Source organism: Papio anubis, chromosome X (assembly GCF_008728515.1).
Source record: "Papio anubis isolate 15944 chromosome X, Panubis1.0, whole genome shotgun sequence".
NCBI lineage: Eukaryota > Metazoa > Chordata > Mammalia > Primates > Cercopithecidae > Papio > Papio anubis.
The window spans coordinates 129,880,721-129,905,328 of record NC_044996.1 but is presented as its reverse complement, the minus strand read 5'-3'; the positions used below and the strand labels follow the sequence as shown (position 1 = coordinate 129,905,328).

At 42.6% G+C, this 24,608-nt stretch overlaps 1 protein-coding gene across 10 annotated transcripts in view; it reads left to right on the top strand.

Moving 5' to 3' along the window:
* Window positions 1-4,750: 4,750 nt before the first annotated feature.
* Window positions 4,751-24,608, top strand: part of CA5B (carbonic anhydrase 5B) — a 110,857-nt gene continuing 90,999 nt past the window's right edge. The window contains exons 1-3 of one of the 10 annotated variants that reach the window (XM_017954103.3): window positions 4,751-5,607; window positions 10,798-10,986; window positions 18,688-18,885. The gene's annotated coding sequence lies outside the window, so the exon portion shown is untranslated. Of the gene's footprint in view, window positions 5,608-10,797; window positions 10,987-18,687; window positions 18,886-19,850; window positions 21,350-22,566; window positions 23,155-24,608 lie in introns of those variants that run through there. The other 9 variants (XM_017954098.3, XM_017954096.3, XM_017954100.3 and 6 more) reach the window with 9 other exon arrangements.

The following is a 24,608-nucleotide window of genomic DNA, read 5'->3' as shown; positions in this document are numbered from 1 at the left end:
AAACCCCCTCTCTACAAAAAATACAAAAATTAGCCAGGCTTGGTGGCATGCACCTGTGGTCCCAGCAACTCAGGAGGCTGAGGCAGGAGGATCACCTGAGCCCAGGGAGATTGAAGCAGTGAGCCATGATTGTGCCACCACATTCCAGTCTGTGTGACAGAGCGAGATTCTGTCTCAAAAAACACACACACACACACACACACACGCACACCTTTGGACGTTTTAATATCTTAATTAAATGGCTCTACTCAATGATTTTCTAAATGTTGTAGAATTTTAATAAATGAGATCCTTCCTTGTTTAAATTGTAATAAAATGAATATACTATATATATATAATAAACAATATCAAGGTGTTTGTATTATTAATAATTTATACAGTGTTTTCAGTATAATTAGGTAGCAAAAGTAATTTTATTCTCTTTAAATTGTCAGTGTTAAGATGCATGAAGAGACAAACTATTTTTGTCTATTGTGCATAAGTTCTATTTTAACTCAGTGGTTTTCAGCTGGGGGTGATTTTGTGCTCCAGAGACACTTGGCAACGTCTGGTGACATTTTTAGGTGTCATGAACGGCAGAAGAGAGGATTTCTACTGGCATCTAGTGGGTGGAGGACAGGGATGCTGCGAAACACCCCCACAAACTTTAAAAACATCATTTAGGTAACTCTTTTCTTCTTGTAGTTGAGTTAATGGAAATAACCCACACATGGCAGAACAGAAGAAAAAAGGGAGACGTGTGTGTGTGTGTGTGTGTGTGTGTGTGTGTGTGTGTGGTTTTTCTAAGGCTAAGAACGTAAAAATATACACATTGCAATGCATTTCATGGTACTTAATTTCCAGTCACAAGCTTATTAGAACTTCAGTTTATGATTCAAATTAGTCAACTCAGTTTTCAACTATCATATTCATGAGCTATGAGAAATGCAAAAATGAACCAAATATAGTCTCTGCCCTTCAGGAACTTACAAGTTTGTAGGACACAAAAGTAAATCATGATGGCAATAGATGCATGTACAACTGTGAACAAAATGCTGTGAACAAAATGCTGTGAACACTGGATAAAGAGAGGATAAAAAGTTACTGGATTTGACAAGTCAATTATAAAACTGTAACAAAAGAAAAATAAAAGAAAAGTTTCTCAATGATAATCAAGACAGACCTGGAACAATGGCAAGATGTTTAAAGGTAAATAAAACATGAAAACCCACCGGATCCAAGTTAAGGAAATCTGAAAACAAACACAAAGGACAGATACAGGATATGGCCAACAGCAGGGACTTGCTGGTAGAGTGGTTCAGAGGAAGATGGGGGAGGGAGCATCAGTGTAGATGCATCTGAAAAGCCAAGTTGGGCTCCGATCTTAAGAGGACAGAGAGTTTGGATTCTCCAACAATGGTCCTGAGAGGCTAATGAAGATTTCAATGTGGGAATGGCTTTATTATAAATGACAGGGAGAAAGACAATGGGAGATGGGAAGGACATTCCCTGACAGTGAGTTTCCAATGTGCCCTTTATTTACCAATCATAGGCTGTTGGACTGGCAGCCCACTATGTGCCCACAACTACAAAAAACAGGAAATTATTTTTCATTGGCCATCTTAAGAAAAAGATAAATGAGCTTATTTTAATAATAATTTTAGAACATAGAACAGATGCTGTTACAATCTTATAGTATGCTTGCTTTTATGCGCACACACACACACACAAAATTTCCAGTATCCTTGGTAAGCAAGGAACTCTATAATGTGGAATATTTTTGTCTCCATCCCATATCATATCCCCTTTTTAAGATGAGAAACTATATTAAGCAAGGATATTCGAAAAGCTCATCAAATTTTGTAGGTTAATCAGTAGCCATAATCATTATGAACTTTGTCTTATTCTTCACAAGTTAACATTTTTCTACTTCAGAGAAAGTTAATCACTACTGTTTGGAAATAAAAATTAATTCAGACCAACTGAGTGAGTGTAATTCTGCCAACTTTATGCTCCTAAACTAGCAATGTAAAGGACAGTTTCTTAAATGGTGTGTCTGTGTGTCTCATCTTGTGCACAGAGACTAATACTTTATAACGGGTCTCATGTAGTAAAAGCAAGACATTTCTATTACAGGTTTAGCTGGTTCCACTGTTGCTCAGGTGTAAGAGTTTTCTCATGAGCTGGCAAGTCAATTTTCTCTTTTTACTAGGCTAACAGTATTGTAGCCATGGTCTATGAAATAGTATTTTCCATCCTTAATCATTGATTTGCTCGCCAGCTGGAGGTCACCCAGTCACATTTAGCCCTGACAATAGGTACTTCTTTTGCCAACCTCTATAAAGGTTGGGGGCGGGGGCAGGATCAGACCACATCACTTCTAGTTTATATGCCACCATTAATATTAAAGACATATGAATTAATCAATATCTCAGAATTTCTGCTCCTAAGTTTTGACCAGTGATGATGCTGAACCCTCTACTGTCTGAAATTCATCAAAAGTCTTATGAGAAATGATTTTGTGGACAGCCTAAAAGATGTGCACAAGAGATCCCTATTACTACAAATCAGAGATGACAGGTTGTTGTTTGCAGCCATTTGCTCATTCCACACCCATGACAAAATTTTTTTAATCTATTTCAGAACTTTTTCCTTCTGTGCATGGACTCAGCCACCCCAACTGAGCTATTCAGCCAACTAATATGAATAAATGGGAGTTGACATGTGAGCTGAGGCTTATGCGCCATTATGGGGAAAGATTATCTAAATGCTACCCTGAATTAAACCAGACCATTGTGGGGCTGTGTACTCAGTTGAACAGGAAATTTTGGATGGTTCATGAAATTGATTCAGTGCCCTGTGTTTTGTGATTATGCCAAGTTTCCACTGAGGGAATGTGGGTGTAACAACATATGACACTTATTTCCTACGTAGCTCACGGCGTCATCATGATGAGGAACTGGGATTTGCCTTCGTGCTAAAAATTACTTTTTAAAAAAAGTGCTTCTCAAAAGCAAACAAAATCCTGATTGACTGGTTTTTATGAACACTGTAAAACTTTAAAATACTTGTTATCTCCTGTTTTCTATGAAAGCTTAGAGTGAGATCTCTTGCCCACCTTCAACAACTGTTCTGGATCTGAAAGTGTGCATCAGTGTTAATCTCACCATTGGCTACATTATTTATTCTACCTCCATGAATTTCTCCTCTGGTTCCTTAACCTATAATACTTATTTTATACAGTGTTGCCTATATTTTGGTATGCAGCCTCAAATCATCTGGGAGAAAATAATGCTATAAATAATGTTACAAAAATCAATGCAGTAATTTACACAGGCTGCACTTGGCCCTATTTCCGGTGTGTTTAATTTTTCATGCAAAAAATGATTAGCATTGGAAACATTTTATATAAATGAGATAGAGTTCTCAGAGCCAGGGTGAGCTTAATAAAAAATGTTTTGTTGAAAATTGTCTTTTACTCTGTGCTCCTTGTAGCTCAGTATTGTGAAACTTCCACTGTTTTCAAAGCAGAAGTGGATGGAAGGCGGGAAGAGAAGGGAACTTTTACACTTTATATGTGATCATAAAATCTTGATTGCTGGCATATGTAGAAGTGTATATAGTAAATCTCACTGCCATGGAGGGAAAAATTGTAGTCCTCTATACAAGTGAAAAGGGAATACTTTAAATGAAGATTGAGAATTTATTGTGAAGGGGGCTGTACTAACTGCTATAAAAGTGGCTTGCTATGTTTGCTGCCCCAAAATACTCCTGCTAATTAGAACAACAAACCAGCACTTAACAAGTCCTTTTCCACCTATCAACTCCTTTATTACACCATCTTTAACTTTCTCAATTCTTGTGCCATCCAAACTTGAGTTGGGGAAGCTCAGTATGTAATCTCTTTGGGTCTTATTTCTTACTGGAACATAATACTTGATAAATCTGCCTTGAGTAAATCAATGAATGAATGGCTAATGGAAAGTGTCCATCTTCCAAGAATGTCCGTTCAGAAATTTCTGGACAGAAAAGCTGGTAATAACCTCCTCACTTTTTTCCTGTGAACCCAGAATTGCGCATGGAGGGAGTAAAAAAGAGTAATCTTGGAGCAGGGGGCTGCAAACAGAGGTCTGAATGTGGTGCTGTCTCGACAGGACCTAGACAGCATTAGAGCACCAAGCAACTAGGAAAAGTCATCAGCAGGACACATCAGGAAATAGAGGAGTGTGCTTACTCCATGCATCTCCCTAGCATTTAAAGTTCGCTGAGGGGCTGGAAGGAACATGGTTCCAGTTGATCTCCATGTCGGGCTAAAGGACATGAAACCCAGCTAGAAGGAACATTGCTCCACCACTGGCCCATCAGTTCTGTTTCCTACTCGGTTTTTGCTTAACGAGTTGTGGTGTTTAGAGTTGGGAAATACATGGAGAAAGTCACTTTTTAAGAGAGGATCAGAGATCCGCAGGCTCATTTCACTCTATAAATGCCGCGGACATTTGGTTCCAGGACCTGGACAGTTCTCTCCAGAGACCGGTGGGCCCCTCCAACTCCTCCGTGGTTTCCTGGAATCAAGTCTCTCACCTAAAAGGAGCGCAGAGGGCGTGGAACTGGCGGCAGACGCGTGACCAGAGTGGAACCAAAAGTGGGTGGCCTGGGAACCTAAGGCGTGGCCAGAACTCAAGGTGGGGAAGTGCGCATGCGCCGGATGCCCGTGGCCAATGAGGATCGTAGGGTTGTGGCACGTGGCCTAGGAGGACGGCCAGGACTGGCCAGAAAGGAGAGGTGTGGAATGCAGGAAGAGATGTGACGCGGACCAGACGGGTCTTGCCTGTTCCTAGAGAAAAGAAGGGGTTAGCCACGGCGGGAACGGCCCCGCCAGTGAGGAGCGCAGGCACAAGGCTTAGCGGAAGAGGCGTGGCCCAGGCGTACCGCAGGGGCGTGACCCGAACGAGCTGTCCTTAGCCCTTACGTGAAGGGCGTGGCGTAGTCCCAAGGGTGTAAAAAAAGATATTCGAATTGGCGGGAGGGTGGGCATACTTTAGGCGGAGTAAGGACGTGGGCCCAAGGGAGGGAGGTAGGGTAGGCAGAATAGTTGTGACTGGATGATCACTGGTATGTGAAACGAACTGCGCTCAGAGGCGCAGACTGGCTGAAGCGTGGAAAAGTGGCCACAGCTGGAAAGGCAGGCAGCGGAGTAGTGACGGACAGGGGAGGTGGCGCGAAAAGGTAAGCAGGGCCCTGACGTAGTTGGAACGCAGAGACGTGCCTCGAACGTGGGGGCGCGGTCCTTACGTGTGGGCGTGCCTTGTTGCTCTGACGGGCGTAACAAACATGGTGGAGCAGGCGGAGGGCAGAGGCGTGGGCAAGTTAGCGTGCAGGCGCGTGGCAGCGACAGGAGATGTGTAGCCAGAGCGCAGAGCTGGTGTGGACTCCGGCGCAGGGGAAGCGTGGTCAGGGCAAGATTTGAGCTTAGGTCGGGGACAGAGGCGGGACTGATAGGGGCGTAGCCTGGAATGACGAAATGACGTTTGCTGCGTGGGGACGTGGCTAAACGTGAGGGGGCGTGGGCAACATGGCCGCGTGCTGGATCTTCGGGTCCCGGGAGCGAACGTGGAGTTTCTGATTCAGGTAAGTCGTGCGGGTAAGGGCAGGAGGGAGTAAGGAGCGTGGGCAGCATTGGGGGGTGGTCTGCCTGAGAGGGCAGGAACTCTGCCACTTGCCGCAAACATGACCGCGTGCCGCTATCGGCTCTGGAGCCAGAGAGGCTTTTGGTTCCGCGAGGTTGGCCGGGGTCCTGGCGGGGCTTCTCGGAGGAATAGGAGTGGGAGGCTGGCGTCGGGGAAGTAGCCACTTCCCCACTCTAGCTGTCTTTCTCCACTTTGAGGATCACCAGACATCCTTTTAGGATTCTGTCTATTAAAAAGTAAAACAGCTTTCCCAGAGACATTGCGGGATGAGAGGAGTGCATTTCCAGAAACTGAGGATCAGCAAGCTGGGACTCCCTCGGGTCTGCATTGTTGATCTTCCCACTTGACTATGCCAGGGGCTGTGGACAGACACAGCCACCCCAGAGTAGATCAAAAGCACAGTTGTGTCCCGTGGACAAATCTGAGTTTTTCTGTTGTGCCCTGCCCCAGAGCCGGAGGAGAGGAACCTCCAAAATGCAGACATTCTTGGTGACTGGGATTCTGTGTGATATTCAGCGTTAAATGCTGCTGCTCTGAGGCTGCTGGAAACGCGTTAGTATTAATATCAGTGTACTTCCCTCACGTTTACTTTTGCTGGAAAAGCTTGGGAAGGAAGTGAGTTAACGAAGATGCATAAACCTTAATTTGTTTATATGCTCTCTGTTAGCCGTTGAATACCACATTGCTTTCTGCTTCCCCTTCTTCCTTTGCTGATAATCTGACCATTTCCACTATGCACTTTGAAAGTCTTGCTGGAGTTTGGAGAATAGTCAGAAATCTCTGGTAAGAAATGCTGCCCCTGCGCATCTCTCAGAGGAGTCACTATTCGCAGCGCCTGCATCAGAGTCCCCGGTGAACTAAAGTTCACCCCACCTCCCCGTCTTCAGGGACTTAGTGAAAAGCTGAACTGTTCTTGAATATTTTGGAAATGAAAAACTTTCTGGGCTATTTTAAATCAGTACCTGGGCTGGAATGAACCGAAAGGCCAAAACAGCAAGGACACCATTCTCTGTGCCTATACGTAGCTGCCCTGTTCTTGGAACCAGGCAGAAAGGCTGCCACTGCTCACAGTTGCAATGGAATAAAGGTTGAGTGCCTTGTGATTGCATATGAATATTAAGGAAATCTGATGGAAAGAGGGAAATTCATCATGTCACTGGCCACACTGGGGCACGTTAGTTGCAACACACAAATCAGGTATAAGAAATATATTTTGAAACCTTTGGCAACCTCAGATTGGGATCACGCTCTCAAGGAAGAAGTGAGTGAGAGGAGGAAGCTAAGCTTTCTTAAGACATAGCAGTGTAATATCTTAATTTAGGTTTCAGGAAATTGCAGAAGGCAGGCTTCCTTTTGAAATCAGGAGTTGAGAAAATGAAGAGTCAATCTGATGCCAATCAAGGAATTTTTCAGTGTAACCTTTTGTTAGTACTTTTCCATCTGTTTTGCATAAGTCGCTTAATCAGGCAGAGTTCAAGCTATGAGGCATTTAATAAATACTTATGACATTTAAAGACTTTTAGAATCTTTTCTTTTTTCACACATTTCTAAGGTTGCAAAACAACAGAAAAAGAACATGTTAGTAATATCCAAGGCATACATGCATAATCAGTGATAGCAAAGGATGTATAGCACAAAAGACTTAGCTCTCCTAGGCCCTATCCAGCCACAAACTGGTAATTGTTGAAATAGAGTATTGGATATATAAGTGATTTATTCTCACCATTTTTTTGTACAAGTTTGAAGTTTGCCCTAATAAGGGGAAAACAGATTCTAAATTCAGTTGACCCATGGTCTATTGCTGTTTAAACCTGTTAAGTGAATTCAGATAGTGAAGTTATTTAAAAACCAGATGCTCTCACCTGGCTCCAGGTACTATCAAGATAAGATATTGAAAGCTTATTGGCAGTCTGTCTTTTAAATCCTGAGCCAGACTTTTATATGGCTTCAACAAGGTGATTTTTCATCTCCTTAGACATTTTGACATACACACTCCCACTAAAAACTGTACTTACACAAACACAGATAAAACGAAACAAAAGTGATTGTAACTTTGGTTTGAGAATTGTCAACACCTTTTAGGCAACGCAGACATACTTTAGGTGTCACTGACTGTTACGAGTTGAATTGCATTCTCCCATCTCAAATTCATATACGTTTACGTCTTAAGCCCCAGTACCTCAGAATGTGACCTTATATGAATATTGGGTCTTTATAGAGGTAATTACAGTCATTAGGGTGGCCACTAGTCCAATATAACTGGTGTCCTTAATTAAAGGGGAAATTTGGACACAAGATGAGAATGGCTTATGAAAATTGGACTTAATGCTGACACAAGCCAAGGAATTACCAGAAGCAAGGTTTATTAGGTGTTCTCCAGAGAAACAAAACCAATTGTGTGTGTGTGTGTGTATGTATGTGTGGGTGTGCCTGTGTCCATGTGCACACGCGTGTGTGTGTGTGTTTAGGGAGAGAGAGATTTATTTTTAAAAATTGGCTCGTGAATGTAGTCTCATGAAATTTGCAGTGCAGGCCAACAGGCTGAAGACCAGGGAAGAGTTGATATTACAGCCTGTCTTACTCAGTTTTGTGCTGTAACAGAATACCTGACACTGGATAATTTTTATTGAACAGAAATTTATGTGGCTCATGATTCCAGAGGCTGGGAAGTCCAAGGGCATGGTGCCAGCATCTGCTCAACATCTAGTGAGGGCTTTCTCTTGCGTCATCCCATAGCACAAGGCAGAAGGGCACGAACATGTGCATGTGAGGGGTGGGAGAGGTTGGGGGTGAAGAAGGAGGGAAGGAGGGTAATGAGGCCAAATGTATCCTTTTAGCAGGAACCCACTACCTCAGAAACTAACCAGCTCCCCCCTAATAATGGCATTAATCCATTCATGAGGGGAGAGCCCTCATGATTTAATCACCTCCCAACACTTTTGCATTGCAGATTAAGTTTCCAAAACGTGAACTTTGGGGACACATTCAGACTGGATTGTGAGCACAAACTGGTGCCATGGCACAGCTCCAGTCCAAAGGCAGTCTGGAGGTAGAATTTCCTCTTCCTCAGGCAACCTGTCTTTTTTTCACTTAAGGCTTTCAACTGATTGGGTAGGGCCCACCCACATGAGGGGTAATCATCTTTATTCCAAGTCTACTGATTTAGATGTTAATCTCATCTAAAAAATACATTCACAGGGATATTTAAACTGGTATTTGACCAAGCATCTGGGTACCATGACCTACCCAAGTTGGCACATAAAATTAACCATCCAAGTAGAAAGGCCTGGGACAGAGCTCTCATTGCCCTCAGAAGGAACCAACCCTGCAGAGAACTTGGACCTCAGATTTCTAGCCTCCATAACCGTGAGACAAAAGTTTTTAAGCCACCCAGTCTATGGTACTTTCTTACAAACTAATACATTGGCCTGAAGACCTCCAGTAGGGAGTCAAGCCTAGAGATAAGGAACCTCTATGGGATTCACAAACTTCCTACCAGTCCCCTTTAATGTAATGGCTGCACACCTCTGGCTCCCTGAGTTCAGCGCACATTCGCAAAGTGACACATACACAAAGCAAAGCACATGGCACTGTGCCAAAAGACTGGCTTCTCATCCTGCTGTGCTTTACTTCACAGTGCACATAGAGATGATTCTCGCTCCTTTCACGTAGGTGTAGTCTGCCCTCTAGCTTAGATGGAGCAGGGTCAAGGACAGCAGTGCAGAGGAGAGGAGCTAGTGCACAGCCAGTTACTAGCGTGAATGTGCACAAAGAGGGGAGGATAAAAGCACGTTTGCCTCCTTGCTCAGCATCACTGAGGACCATGATGTGGGTTTTGTATCTTACACTCTTCTTGGAAAGATGGTATGAAGAAATAAAGTTCAGATTCGTAGGGGAAATGTGTCTTTAGTGCCCCTCAACTTCTATGTTTGTGTCCTTTGCCACCCATTCCCACCTACCCCACCCCCACCCCCACCCCAGCATGGCCATACTGCTGAGAGCCCATCTTTTGGCAAGAGAAGGCAGAATCTGAGGTGGCAGAAATACCCTGCTGTGAACTGGTTTGCTCTGTGTTTTTCTTACCCATACTATGTGCATTTCAAGAGACTCCTAAGGGAGAAATTACATACCTGGAACGTACAGTTCAAGTCTTGGTCATCTTTGCATCATAGCACCCACCACTGTGCTTGGAGCAAAAGAAATGACAATACATTTTAAAGTGAAAGTGCTAACTGGCAGAATCCCAGCCCTGTGAGACTAGATGGGGTTCATCGGGAGGGTCCTCTTTTAGATCAGGCAGGAGTTGGGGGGTCCTTTGGATCTTTTAGCTAGGGATATGAGACCCTCTTCTCAAAGGAGAAATATTTAAAAGTGTTTTAAAAGTATAGACATCCCTACAAATGGGTGATGGCGTTGGAGAAAAGGAAAGACCCCTAGTACTGTGTCAGAGCGTGCTGGCAGTCATGGCACAGTTCTTAGTTGTTGAAGTTAGGACCAACATCTTTGTCCCCAAGGGAGCCTACTCGGGTCACTTGACTAGTACTCCCAGCACCCATTTTGAATGAGGCACTGTGTCCCTAAGAGATGCAGCTCTGACCAAGGCAGACACGGTCCCTGCCACCATGGGGCTTAGATACTGGAGAGGATGCGGTGATAAAGTACATTCCTGGTCAGGTATTAATTCGACTGTGATCAACACTGTGACCACAAAGCAGTTCCGGGCTGACCTTGTGAGCACGTGGTCGGGAGAGCTTAGAGGAAGGGATGCTGGTGTCAGTCACCTGAAGTGGGGGTAGGGATTCACCACGCACAGATGGAGAGAGAGTCCAGGAAAGGAAGAGCATCTACACAGGCTGGAGGGAAAGGCAGGAGTTGGAAGAACTAAAGTCCATGTGGCTGGTGGGCAGGCAGGAGCACCAAGTGAATGTGAGGGAAAGCAAGTGGGTCTGTCATCTTGGGGTGACCAATGAGTTTGAGGAACAAGAGTGGATGGATAATTGACTCCCATTTCCCCCCCCCTCCACCTCAGGGTGTGTATTACTAGTCTGAATATTGTCCTACTTAGAGGTTTTCTCATGATCTTAAGTCTCTGTTGTTTACAGCTTTCAATCCTCTGCCCTCTTCCCTCTAGGTTATTGGGTTCCTGCAAGTTATTTGGGAACTGATCAAGGTTTCAGGGTAAAGATGGTGGAGATGAACAGCCTGAGGGTCACTTGTCCTGTGTCCCCATGCAAATTGCTGTGGAGAAGCTTCCACATTCCAAGGCCCAGGCCATCCTGCAGCCTCTGTACTTGTACTTACAAAATCCAGAAATAAACCTGTGAGTACACCATTTCATTAAAGAGAGGAGAAAAGACTTGTTGGTTTTATAAAAATCACGTGTGTTAAGCATTTGTCGCTATGATGTCATTGGCATTCCAGTGTGAGATTATATGCCTTATGGACTGCGAGAATAACTGTTTCTCTATTTGTCCAGTAAAATAAATGTGGAACATTCTTTCTTGACAAATGTTAAAATGTTACAATGATGTCATGCAGAAACTGGAGAAAGTTTCAGATATTCTGGAACCTGTTCTTTATTATTTATTGTTAGCAGTTGTCTTTTTACTAAGGTTGATCCACAAACTGCAGATTATTTCTGTGAATCTTAAATTGCTGGAAGCTGCACATGAATGTTTGCAAGCACTTCAGTGGCTTCATGCTTCAGAATATTCTCTCCAGAGTTAAGAATTGCAGAATTAATTCTAGCTGACTGATTTGCAAGGGTGTGCTCTGCTGTAAAAACAGAAGATCGTGTGATGCAGCAAATGGTCTTCCTCAAGCCTTTCTCATCTTGTTCCCCTCCTGGAAATACAAGGTACTATCTGTGGCTGGATGGTGCAGGGATTCTCCACTGCAGCACGATGGACATTGGGGATGGATCATTCTGTAGTGTGGGGGCTGCCCTTTGCTCACTAGATGTTGAATGGCATCCCTGATCTCTTACCAGTAGCACTCCCCAAATGGTCACATTCAGATATGTTTCAGGACATTGCTAAATGTGCCCTGGGAGGGAGGGCAAAATAACCCTGGGAGAGAACCACTGAGATGATAGGAGAGATGTCTGTGATGGTGGATAGATGTGGTTAATGAATTGGCTAAATATATCTTTTAGTTTTTTAAATATATTTTTCACTATTCACAATGAATTTACATAGTTTTCAAATACTGGCTTGTTTCAGAATTTGAGGTTTCTCAGATTGTGCTCTTTGGGTTTACCCTTTTTGAACCTCTGTGCACATAAGAAAAGGAATTCCATTAATAATGTTGATCTAGCTGGATCCATTGACTTGAAACTGCTTCAAAAGAATTTTTGATTACAAATTTATTTTGTTTTATCCCAACATTGACTATGTTCTCCTTGAGATGAGTTGGTTGGGGTCATAACAAATTTATGATTGCTGGGTGTGCCCATATCCTACCCAGATTGGCTTATTCCAAACCCTGGCACTGCATTCTAAGGCTTAACATGGAAAAAATTTAGTCATATTTATCTAGTTACTAACGTTTTGTGTGAGTGTGGGGTTTCTGCCTCGATCTTTAGTTTGTTTGTCTTTTTTTTCCTGAAAGTTGAGAGTTAAATGCCTAAAAGTCCAATCAGCCTATGCCATTAGGATAGTTTGCTGCTTTTAGTGCCAACAGAAACCAAACAGTGGTCCCTCGAGGAGGTGGGGTTCACTTGACTAATAGCTGTATTATATGACGTGTTCTTGTTTCTGAGTTACTAGAAAAAACAGGTGAAAGTCACCATTTGATTTTGTTTGTGGTATATTTCACTGTTCCAACCTGTTTGCCCCAAGAAGAATATTGTGGTCTTTCTTGCCCTGGGCCTTTGAGCAGGTCCTATTTCTATATTCTGGACCCTCATCTGCTGAATTGTAAACACAATTCTCATTGTTTCTGACAGCTCAGTACCCCAGTGGAAGGCTAGTGTACACTTGTAACCAAGAATAACCCGAGATTCTTGAGGGTTAGAAACTCAGTTATGTGGCCGCGCACGGTGACTCATCCCAGCACTTTTGGGAGACCAAGGCGGGCGGATCAGCTGAGATCAGGAGTTCAAGACCAGCCTGACCAACGTAGTGAAACCTCGTCTCTACTAAAAATACAAAAATTAGCTGGGCATGGTGGTGCATGCCTGTAGTCTCAGCTACTCAGGAGGCTGAGGCAGGAGAATCACTTGAACCTGGGAGGCAGAAGTTGCAGTGAGCCGGGACCTGTACTCTGTCTCAAAAAAAAAAAAAAGAAAAGAAAAGAAACTCAGTTGTGGCAGCTACTTCTAGTACTTTGATTGTTATCATCATCATAGGCTCAGTGCCTGCCTCAGATGTTTTAAATCTGACCATTTTAAGAGGAGGCAAAGCAGAATAAGGAGTGAATGAAAGTAGGAGGTTGTGGCAAATTCGGAAAGCAGCATTTCAGATCAGCCCAGTTCTCTGCTCATCATATCTTTGCTCCCAAGGCTCTCCACAGATAATCTTTAGCTGTCAACTCAGATTGCTGTTTGCTGTTATCTCAAGTAGCACACAGTAACTGTTGAAAGTCCTAACTTGAGGGACTTGTAATAAAACAAGATAAAAATAAAAGCCTACACCTGTTATCCAAGATGAAAATAAAATCAATTTCACTTAGTGTATCATCTAGTGAAATTTAGCATAATAATCACATAAAAAGATTTAGGTAGCCGGGCACGGTGGCTCACACCTGTAACCCCAGCACTTTGGGAGGCCAAGGCGGGCGGATCGCAAGGTCAGGAGATCGAGACCATCCTGGCTAACATGGTGAAACCCCTTCTCTACTAAAATACAAGAAATTTGCCAGGCATGGTGGTACGCGCCTGTGGTCCCAGCTACTCAGGAGGCTGTGAGGCAGGGGGATCTCTTGAACCTGGGAGTCGGAGGTTGCAGTGACCCGAGATTGCACCACTGCTCTCCAACCTGGGCGACAGAGCAGGACTCCGTCTCAAAAAAAAAAAAAAATTAGGCATGAGATCTTAGACCATAGGAAAATTAATAATGTTAATTCTTAATGAAATATGAAGATTAATGTAAATAGTACAAATTTAATATTATTCCAGTGATTCTTAATGTTCATGATCGTCCCTGCTTTTAGAAAGAAAAGAAACATTTCCTTTTAGGATAACTTGGACTAGAATGGCGCTGTCTAAAACGTAGCCACAATTAAATGTGGCCATTATGGGTATTTACCTGTAAATTTAAGCACATTAACATAGCCTCACGTGACTACAACTTACCATACTGGACATTTTCATCTTTAGAGAAAGTTGTATTTGACAGCACTGATCTATATTAGAACTCAACTGTGTTATAAAGTTCTATTATTTTTCCAATTAATTTTGAAGAACCAAAGCCTGGAGAACAATACTTTTTTTTTTTTTAATTTAACTTTTAAGTTCAGGGGTATGTGTGCAGGTTTGTTGTATAGGTAAACTTGTCATGGGGGTTTGTACAGATGAGGACAAGAGTTTTAACAGGCTTGTTTTGCAGTGTCTTCCTAAAGACCTCTGATACGGGCTGGGATGCCTCAGGCTATATTGTCTTCATTAACTTTCAAAGGATCTTGAGAAACAGTGGGAGGGTTAGGAGTCCCATGGAATTGTACTAATGGCTTCAGGGTTGTCTTCAGCTACCTGGGACTGACTATTAGCCCTGGAACTGACCACCAAGAAATGTGGGCTTTTAGTCTCCTGTGCTGATAACTCCATGTGTATCCTATGGCTAATGGACTTGGCATCCAAGTGCCTTTTACAGCCCTGATGCTCTAACAAGGCAATTTGTGATCCTGCGATTATCCTCAGCCAAGTCATACAGAGGGTCCCTGTGTATCCCATCACTGCACTAAGGCCAAGGCCTACACAGATGGTCTTCAATTACATGAGGAAATAGCACATCCCTCATAAAAAGGGTGGTACACAGCAAGGGACCAGATAAAAAGCACATGAGGGTATAGGGCAACATTGCCCTATAGACATATAATTGAGCCACATGTAATTCTCAGTTTTCTAATAGTCATATTAGAAAAGGGGAAAAGAAAACAGGTGAAATTAATTTTAGTAACATTTTATTTAAACCAGTATATCCAGGATATTATCACTTTAACATGTGATCCATATAACAATTATTAATAAGTTTACATTCTTTACCTTGCACCAAGTCTTCAAAGCCTGTTGGGTGTTTTAAGTTTACAGCACCACTCGTTTAGGATTGACCAAGGGGGCAGCATGGGAACACCAGCGTTTGGAAGGAAGGAGGAGAATGATAAGTGAGGAGGGTTCTAAGAGAAAAACACAGGCACTTGGACACAGAAGTTCCACTTGATGTACTGTCTTCAGCACAGGAGCACCCTGACGAAGCTGGTAATTTGGGAAAACTGAGTGGCTGAACTCGGGGTAAAGGGAAGTGAGAAAAGAGGACAGGTGACCAAGAGGCTTTGTGTGAAGTCTGCAGTGTAGGGTTCAGAACTAGGCTAGTGGTCTGGGCAAGGTGAGGAAGAGCTAAACCTGAATGATCATTAAAGAAAAATAATGTGATCTGTGGCGGTAATGGGAAATAAAGCAAAAAGAAGCAAACTTCTTCAGTGATACGCTTCATCTGATTCATTCGATCTACCATAGCAGTTGAAAGCCAGCTTGCATCAGGGGCAGTGGCTCACGCCTGTAATCCCAGTAGTTTGGGAGGCTGAGGTGGGCGGATCACGAGGTCAGGAGATCGAGACCATCCTGGCTAACACAGTGAAACCCCATCTCTACTAAAAATACAAAAAATTAGCTGGGTGTGGTGGCGGACACCTGTAGTCCCAGCTATTTGGGAGGCTGAGGCAGGAGAATGGCGTGAACCTAGGAGGCGGAGCTTGCAGTGAGCCGAGATTGGGCCACTGCACTCCAGCCTGGGCGACAGAGCGAGACTCCGTCTCAAAAAAAAAAAAAAAAAAGCCAGCTTGCTTGCAGAGCAGTGGGGGGGAGGCCGATAACTAAGTGCATGTACATACAATTATAACTATACCCATGTAATAATGTTGTGAAGGACAAAACCAGAGTACTATGATTAAAAATTCAAGGGGATCATGTTATAATAGGGTAGTCAAAGAGGAGAGAAGGTGACAAGGCAATAACAGGAGCCAGTGCCAAGCGGAATGAGGGGAAATTGATTCCAGCAGAGGAGGAGAATCAGGAACTAAGGGGCTTGATGCAGAAATGAGCTTTCTACATTTGAAGAGCCCAGGGACACACAAGGAGACTAGAGAAATAGGTGGTGCAAGCATAAAATAAGTCAAACACAGGACTAGGCATATAAATAAGAATTAAGACCAAGTGCATCCTCACCATGAAATCTAAAGGAGTTTTCTTGCTCATCAGTGAGAGATTATTGACACCTTTTTAATGACAGTGTGCCCTTCGCTCACTTAAACCATGATTGAAATAGTCACAGTCTCTTCACTTTCTACACATGAGAAAAACTTGAAAATGAAGCCTCTGTTAGAATGCTTCGTCATCACCTTCCTGTTTTGAGGGAAAGTATGACAACCGCCAAGAAATCATTTCTATCTGTATTTTGTTAAATGGTAGAAGGGGAGGGAAGAGGAAAAGAAAAGTGTGAGTTTATCATTAGCAAAACAAGCCCTTGGCAAAAAGTTGGCTTCAATAGGGGGATAGTGACCAGGGACTGCCTCTCCCCACAGTGGGTTGGATGGTCTAGCCTAGATGGTCTTTGTTTAAAAAGGAGGAGGTGGGTAGGAGGAAAGAAAACCTTCTGGAAGCTGAACTTGTAAACTCAAGGGCATAAATTGATTGTGTCGTTATGGTCATTAAAGAGCAATTGCAGGAATAGGCCCAGTTTTCTTGGGCTGGTATTTGCATGAGTGTGAGTGTTGATACTTCCCATTTCATGAATTAGATGGGCAACAATTAAGGGTGACCAAGGCATCATCTTAGGGAGCTGATTGTCACTCCAGTTCTTCCCTAGTCTTCACAGTAGACCCTCATTGAATGGCTTTGAAGAATGTGAATTCTCACATTATCAACCACTGTCTGAGTGTCTCAGAGGGGAAGGTGCGTAGTCTCTTTGTGTCAGGAATCTTTAAAAATAGAATCGGCCTTTTAAGGGCTTTCTAGAAGGAATCTGCATTCTGATCAGATTATAGTATTGAAATATTGTGCCAGTTCAAATGCATTTTTAATTTTTGGCTCCTAAATTTAACAGAAAATTATTGTTCTTCTGTGAGGAATTCTTTCATACTAAGAAAAATAACATTGGGTTCAACCTGTTGGGTATTATGCTCACTGGCTGGGGTGACAGGACCGTTGGGACCCCAAATCTCAGTGTCACTCCATATACCAAACCTGCATGTCTACCTTTTATAGTTAAAGTAGAACTTAATTTTTTAAATTAGGTTTAAATCTCTTTAGAGATAAGAGAATACTATGTTATAGGAAGAAATAGGAAAAAGAAGAATATTCTGAGTTTCTGTAGACTGAGATTCTCAACTGGGCCACTGTTGACATTTGGGGCTGGGTAACTTTGCAGTGGTGGCTTCCTCCTGTGCTTTGTGGAATGTTTAGCAGCATCCCTGGCATCTATCCACTAGATGGCAGTAGCACCCTCTTCCAGTTGTGACAATGAAAAATGTCTCTAGACAATGCCAAATGTCCCCTGGGGCCATAGTCACTCTCCTTGTTGAGACCACCGGTCTGGACACTCCCAAGAGAGCTCAATGTCTGTACTGCCAGGACACTTTTGCCCATCCCCACAAAAAAATAAAGCTAAAGCTAAGATTTTAAACTTCATCTTTGGGCTGCTACTGAAGCAGGAGAACTATCCCCCCTGTAAGAGTAAGCCAGAGGGAAGTTTCTGGTTTTTAGAAGAGAGTGTCTCTGCCATGTTTGGGGGATTTGACTGGGTAGGAACTGCCTAGTTATTTCTCAAATCCTTAGACCCATTCTTAGTGGTAGGGCGAGATGCAGAGGGTCGTTGGTAATGATTTCTCTCAATTCATGTTTCTCCTAGTCTTCCTGTTGTTCTTGATTCTACCCATCCATGGTACTTGTAAAGGACAGGGAACTGGACCACCCCAAACTGATACACATTGGTTCTGCTCATCACACATGGGGGTCTCAACAGGCCGATCTGTGTTATCAGCAAGTCTGCTGATACTTATCAGGGACTTGCTACAGAGACCTGGTGCTTGACTCTGGAGGACAATCAGCATCAGCAATGTCTTCAGTGCCTGTGGGGGATGAATTGTATGTGTATACCTTAATAGATAATCTCCACATCCCTGTGACACACTGCGACCCCCAGGGACCTTAGCAATGCCGATGTTCTACCCAGGTTTTGCAGGATGGCTGCCTGGTCCTCAGAGTTTGCTTACATAGGAGGTGAACTCAACTCAGCATGCACAGTTATGTGGGGTGAGCATCTTAAGGATGCAGACTACGCAAGCCTTGATTTCTACCAGCCAACCAATTAAACACTGACAATACTTGATTGAACATTTCCTTTCTCAAAGTTCTGCCTGCATTTTTTTGTGTGTGTTTTTTGAAAATAAGTCTGTTACTGAAAATCGAATTAGTTTGTCTTTGTATTTAGAGCTAGTTTGGGGGCTTGGGACTTGGGAAATTCTCAATGAAGAAAAGAAACTCATTTATGAATATCTGTTTCCACATGGCACTAATGTCCATGCATTTTACTGTTATCACAGGACTAATTGCACTTGGTTTAGATGAGCTTAGTAGGCAGACTGAGATGAGTTGGGTTTTCAAGATGGCAGAATGCTGTTCTTCTGCTTTTAGCCTTTGCTTGTCTTTTAGCCTTTGCTTTAGTCAGCTGATTAAGGCCCTGAATGGCTAATTGCTAAAGCTGTTAGTTCCCATTAGCCTTGACAGGGTCTCCAGAAGTGGAATTGCCTCATACATGATGCTAGATAGTGGACAATCTTGATAATAGCCTGACCTGCTTTCTCCTAGTGCATCCACTCTGGGAGAGCGTGGACCTGGTTCCCGGGGGTGATCGACAGTCACCCATCAACATTTGGTGGAGGGGCAGTGTTTATGATCCCGGCTTAAAACCGCTCACCATCTCTTATGACCCAGCCACCTGCCTCCACGTCTGGAATAATGGGTACTCTTTCCTCGTGGAATTTGAAGATTCTACAGATAAATCAGGTGAGGGCAAGATCTGGTGGTCTTGTAAGGAGTTGAAGAAACAGTGTCATATTAACAGAGGACAGATCAAACTCTCTCTGACCTCTTTGTGAGCAATGGCATGGAAGTCATTGAAATTTTTTTTAAAATTATGGTAAAATATACATAATATTAAATTTATCATCTTAACCATTTATAAGAATACAGTTAAGTAGTAGTATATTAAGTACATTTCGATTATTGTACAATCATCACCACCATCTAGCTCCAAAAATCCTTTCATCTTGCAAAACTGAAACTTTACCCATTAAACAGTAGTGCCCCATTCACCCTCCCTCTAGCTCCTCGCAATCAGTATTTGGCTTTCTTTCTTTCTTTCCTTTCTTTCCTTTCCTTCTTTGTTTCCTTTCTTTCCTTTCTTCTTCCCCTCCCCTCCCCTTTTCCTCCGCCTCCGTCTCCTCCTTTTCCTACTCCTTCTTCTTCTCCTCCTCCTCCTCCTTCTCCTTCTCCTTTCTTGACAGATTCTTGCTCTGTCACCTAGGCTGGAGTACAGTGGGGTAGTCTTGGCTCACTGCAACCTCTGCCTCCCAGGTTCAAGTGATTCTCCTGCCTCAGCCTCCCAAGTTGCTGGGATTATAGGCGCCCGTCACCACGCCCAGCTAACTTTTGTATTTTTAGTAGAGGGGGTTTTTACCACGTTGGCCAGGCTGCTCTCGAACTCCTGACCTCAAGTCATCTGCCCGCCTTGGTCTCCCAAAGATCACAGACATGAACCACCATGCCCAGCCAGTATTCTGCTTTCTGTCTCTATGAATCGGACTACTCTAGGCACCTCATATGAGTGGAATCATACAGTATTTGTCTTTTTGTGACTGGCTTATTTCACTTGGTATAATGTCCTCAGAGTTCATCCATGTTGTAGTATGTGTTAGAATTTCCTTCCTTTTTAAGGCTTAATGATACTCCATTATGGATAGACCACATTTGTTTATCTATTCCTTACCTTTTGGCTTTTGTGAATAACGCTGCTATGAACATGGGTGTACAAACGTCTCTTTTTGTTCTTTTGGGTATATGCCCTGAATGGGCTTTCTGGATGATCATTGGACTCACTTTTCAGCGTATGGAAAAATTCCCTTCTCTTTTTTATGGACGTTTCCTTCTAGTATGGGTAATATTTTTTATTAACAAATACATATATCTCTGTGTACAGATTTTGTAATTGGTATAGAAGAAAGGGCATGAAATGAAATGAAAGCTTTACCAGAAATCTGTTTTCTGTGTGTGTATGTGTTGAATATGTACTAGTTTTCCTCTGCTGGCTTACTTTGCAAATAACTTCTATATTAAATAGTAATTCTATTTAATTACATTTTAAAATATAAGATCACAATACAGAGCAGAAGGATAATTAGGCAAGAAAAACACGTTTTATATTTGTGGCCACCTAATAACATGTATGAATTTTATCATTATTTATGTATCCAACATTTTCTGAGTGGCAACTATGTGCAAGGCACTGCACGAAGTGCCAGGAGTACTAATTGTCAACCACCCGAAGGGCAAAGTCTAGTGTGGGAAGAATACTTGAAATTAAAATTATAAAGCAAGTGTGATTTGAAAAATGTTTCTGAAAGGGCTGTGGGACCACAGAGGAAGGCGTGTGATACAGACTACTCAGAGGAGTCTATGATGATTTCACTAAGGAGGAGCCATTTATATTAGGTATTAAAGGATGTATGGAAGTTTGCCAGGAGGATTAGAAGGGCATTCTGGACTGAGGGAAAGTTGTGCAAAGGCAGATGTGATAGAATGTTCAGGAAATGACAAAAAAAAAACAAAAAACAAAATGATGCGGCCAGAATGTTGAATGTGTGTTGTGGGGAGAGGCAGTGAGAGGTGATCATCGAAGCATAATAGGGTAGATGGAGGGCAGGCCCATCAGAAACTAGTTATTTGTAAACGAGAGAGTGGCATAGCATGATTTTGTCTAATTAGCCAGTTACTTTATGTTTTTAGATTAACCCAGGCAACAATGCAGGGCCACAAGTTGAGATTAATCCAAGTGATAGGTGGTTGGAGATTAAATGAAGGCAATAGAAATATAGAAAATAGCAACTTTTAAAAAGCATTTCTGAAATAAAAGCAACAGAACTAGGAGGTGACATCCTCTTCCAGAGAACAGAAAGCAAAGTTAACCAAGACCTTGAGGCGTCTCACTTAGGAGACTTGGGGGAATGGTGATGCCAGAAAATAAGTTCATGAGTGGTGGACAAGGAATGATTTGTAGAGAAGTTATCTTAATCCATTTGTGTTGCCACAAAGGAATATCTGAAACTGTGTAATTTATAAAGAGGTTTACTTGACTCATGGTGCTGCAGGCTATACAGGAAACATGCTGCTCACATCTGCATCTGGTGAGGTCCCCAAACTGTTTCTCCTCATGTTGGAAGGTCAAGGGGAGCCAGCATGCAGAGATCACATGGTAAGAAGGAAAGGAGGAGGTACCAGGCTCTTTTCAGCAATCAGTTCTGTGACTGGACGCGATGGCTCACACCTGTAATCCCAGCACTTTGGGAGGCCAATGCGGGAGGATCGCTTGAGGCCAGGAATTGGAGACCAGTCTGGGCAATATAGTGAGACCTTGTCTATACAAAAAAACATTTAAAAAAAAAAAAACAAACAGCCAGGCATGGTGGCACATGCCTGTAGTCCCAGCTACTTGGGAGGCTGAGGTGGGAGTGTCACTTGAGCCTAGTAGGTCAAGGCTGCAGTGAGTCACAGTTGTGCCACCGTACTCCAGCCTGGGTGACAGAGTGAGACCCTGTCTCAAAAAAAGAAAAAACCTAAATCAGTTATCTTGGGAACTAAGAGTAAGAACTCACTTCCACCCGATTGGCACCAAGCTATTTATAAGGGATCTGCCTGCATGATCCAGACACCTCCCATGAAGCTCCACCTCCAACATTGGGGAGCAGGTGTCAACATGAGACCTGGCAGGACCAAACAGACCATATGCAAACCATAGCAAAAGTATAGGGAGATCATAAGGAAATATAATTGCTTCTTATAACTTTTTTGTAATTTAGGTTTTGTTTGGTTTGTTGGTTTTGCTTTTTTTTTACTAGGATCTCACTTTGTCACCCAGGCTGGTGTGCAGTGGTGCAGTCATAGCTCACTGCAACCTTGAACTTCTTAGCCCAAGTGATCCTTCCGTCTCAGCTTCCCAAGTAGCAGGGACTACACAGTTGCGTACCACCACACCCAACTCATTTTAAAATTTTTTGTAGAGACGAGGTCTCACTGTGTTGCCAAGGCTGGGCTTGAACTCCTGGCCTCAGGTGATGCTCTTGCCCCAGCCTCCCAAAGTGCGGACGTGAGCCAACGCACCTGGCAGTAATTTAGTTTTAAATGTAATATCAACAATAAAAAGAACATTTTAAGTGGTCATCTCTCAAAGAAGTGTGTCTTCAACTTTTTTTTTTTTTTTTTTTTTTTTTTGAGACGGAGTCTTGCTGTGTCACCTAAGCTGGCGTATAGAGGCACGATCTCGGCTCACTGCATTCTCTGCCTCCCAGATTCAAGCGATCCTTCCACCTCAGCTTCCTGAGAAGCTGGGTTTACAGACATCCGCCACCACGCCTGCTGATTTTTGTATTTTTTTTTTTAGTAGAGACGGGGTTTCACCATGTTGGCCAGGCTGGTCTCAATCTCTTGACCTCAAATGATCCATCCACCTTGGCCTCCCAAAGTCTTGGGATTACACATGTGAGCCACTGCACCCAGCCAGTCTTCAAGTGTTTTCTGATTCCTATAAGGATAATTTATTTTTCTCAATATAAACATTTTCTCTCCTTTAAATGTAAATGGATTTTAGATGTTAGTATTTCATGGAAAGCAGAATGGGAACGAGCAAATGTTGATCCCTTACTGAAATGCGACTCAGTTTGCTATATGAATTTTATTTTTACTCCCTAAGTCCTTTTATTCCAAAGAAATATTAATTGCTGTTCTTGCCTAAATTTCTTCCTGGTCTTTGTTTCTATCTCATTTTGGATTGTCATATGGTTTTCTTGGTGGCTTTACTTTGGGTGAAGAAATGTGTTTAAATGTCGTAGGTTGACTGAGGCTGTGGGTTTATTCTGGAGAGAGTCTGTGTAGTCATGGGTTAACCCTCTTTCCATGGTGTTTCAGCTGCACCTAGTGCATTGGAATGCAGTCAAATTTGAAAACTTTGAGGATGCAGCACCGGAAGAAAATGGTTTGGCGGTGATAGGAGTATTTTTAAAGGTAAAAAATACTCACCGGCTTTAAATGATGTGTTGTATTCTAGAATGAAAACATAGAACAATATAATATTGTTGTTTACTTTAAGAATATTGGGATCCATACACTGGTAAGATAAATAGTGCTTGAAATACAGGAGGATTGTTAAGGATATATTTTAAATGGCATGAAACTGTGCCGTCCAATAGAGTGGTCACAAGCCACATGTGACATTTGAGCTCTTGAAATGTGGCTGGTGTAACTTAGGAAATGAAAGTTTAATTTACTTCTAATTCACTTAAATTTCAATTAAAAAACTGATATTCAATTCAGTTATTGAAAAACTTTTGGGCCGGACGTGGTGGCTCACACCTGTAATCCCAGCTCTTTGGGAGGCCGAGGCAGACGGATCACTTAAGGCCAGGAGTTCGAAGCCAGCCTGGCCAACATGGCAAAACCCCGTCTCTACTAAAAATACAAAAATTAGCCAGGCGTGATGGCAGGCGCCTGTAATCCCAGCTTCTTGGGAAGCTGAGGCACAATAATTGCTTGAACCCACAAGGCAGAGGTTGTAGTGAGCCAGGATCGTGCCACTGCACCCCAGCCTGGGCGACAGAGCGAGACTCTGTCTCCAAAGAAAAAAAGAAGAAAAACTTTTAAGAATGTTTGGAACCATTTGGATATGTATATATATGTTTTCAAGTATAAATTTTTTAAAATCTAAATATAGATCAAGTATTTTGAGGAAAAAGGTAGTATCCAAATTGAGATGTGCTGAAGTATAAAATACACAACAGATTTTTAAAACTTAGTATGGAAAAGACATAAACCATCTCAGTAACTTTTCTTACTGATTACGTGTTGAAGTGATAATATATTGAATATATTTGGTAAAATTATATTATTAAAAAGGATTTCATCTATTTCTTTTTACTTTTTAAATGTGGCTACTAGAAAATTAATTACCTCTGTGGCTTGTATCATACTTCTATTTTTAAGCATTGATATAAAAGGATAAAGGCAAATAAATAAATAATGGTTAAAACGTAAAATGTATTTTAGGCCAGGTGTGGTGGCTCACGCCTGTTGTCCCAGCACTTTGGGGAGGCCAAGGCGGGCAGATTACTTGAGTCCAGGAGTTCGAGACTAGCCTGGCCATCATGGCTAAACCCCGTCTCTACTGAAAATACAAAAATTAGCTGGGCGTGGTGGCTGGCATCTGTAGTCCCAGCTACTCAGGAGGCTGAGGCAAGAGGATCACTTGAACCTGGGAGGCAGGGGCTGCAGTCAGCCGAGATCACGCCACTGCACTCCAGCCTGGGTGACGGAGTGAGACTCTGTCTCAAAAAATAAATAAATAAAAAAGAATACATTTTAAACAGAAGAATGTATTTTAAACAGAAAGATAAAGGCAGATAACTCTAGGAAATCCTCACGAAGGCAGCTAATATTTATGAGTGCTAAGTGACTCCATATTT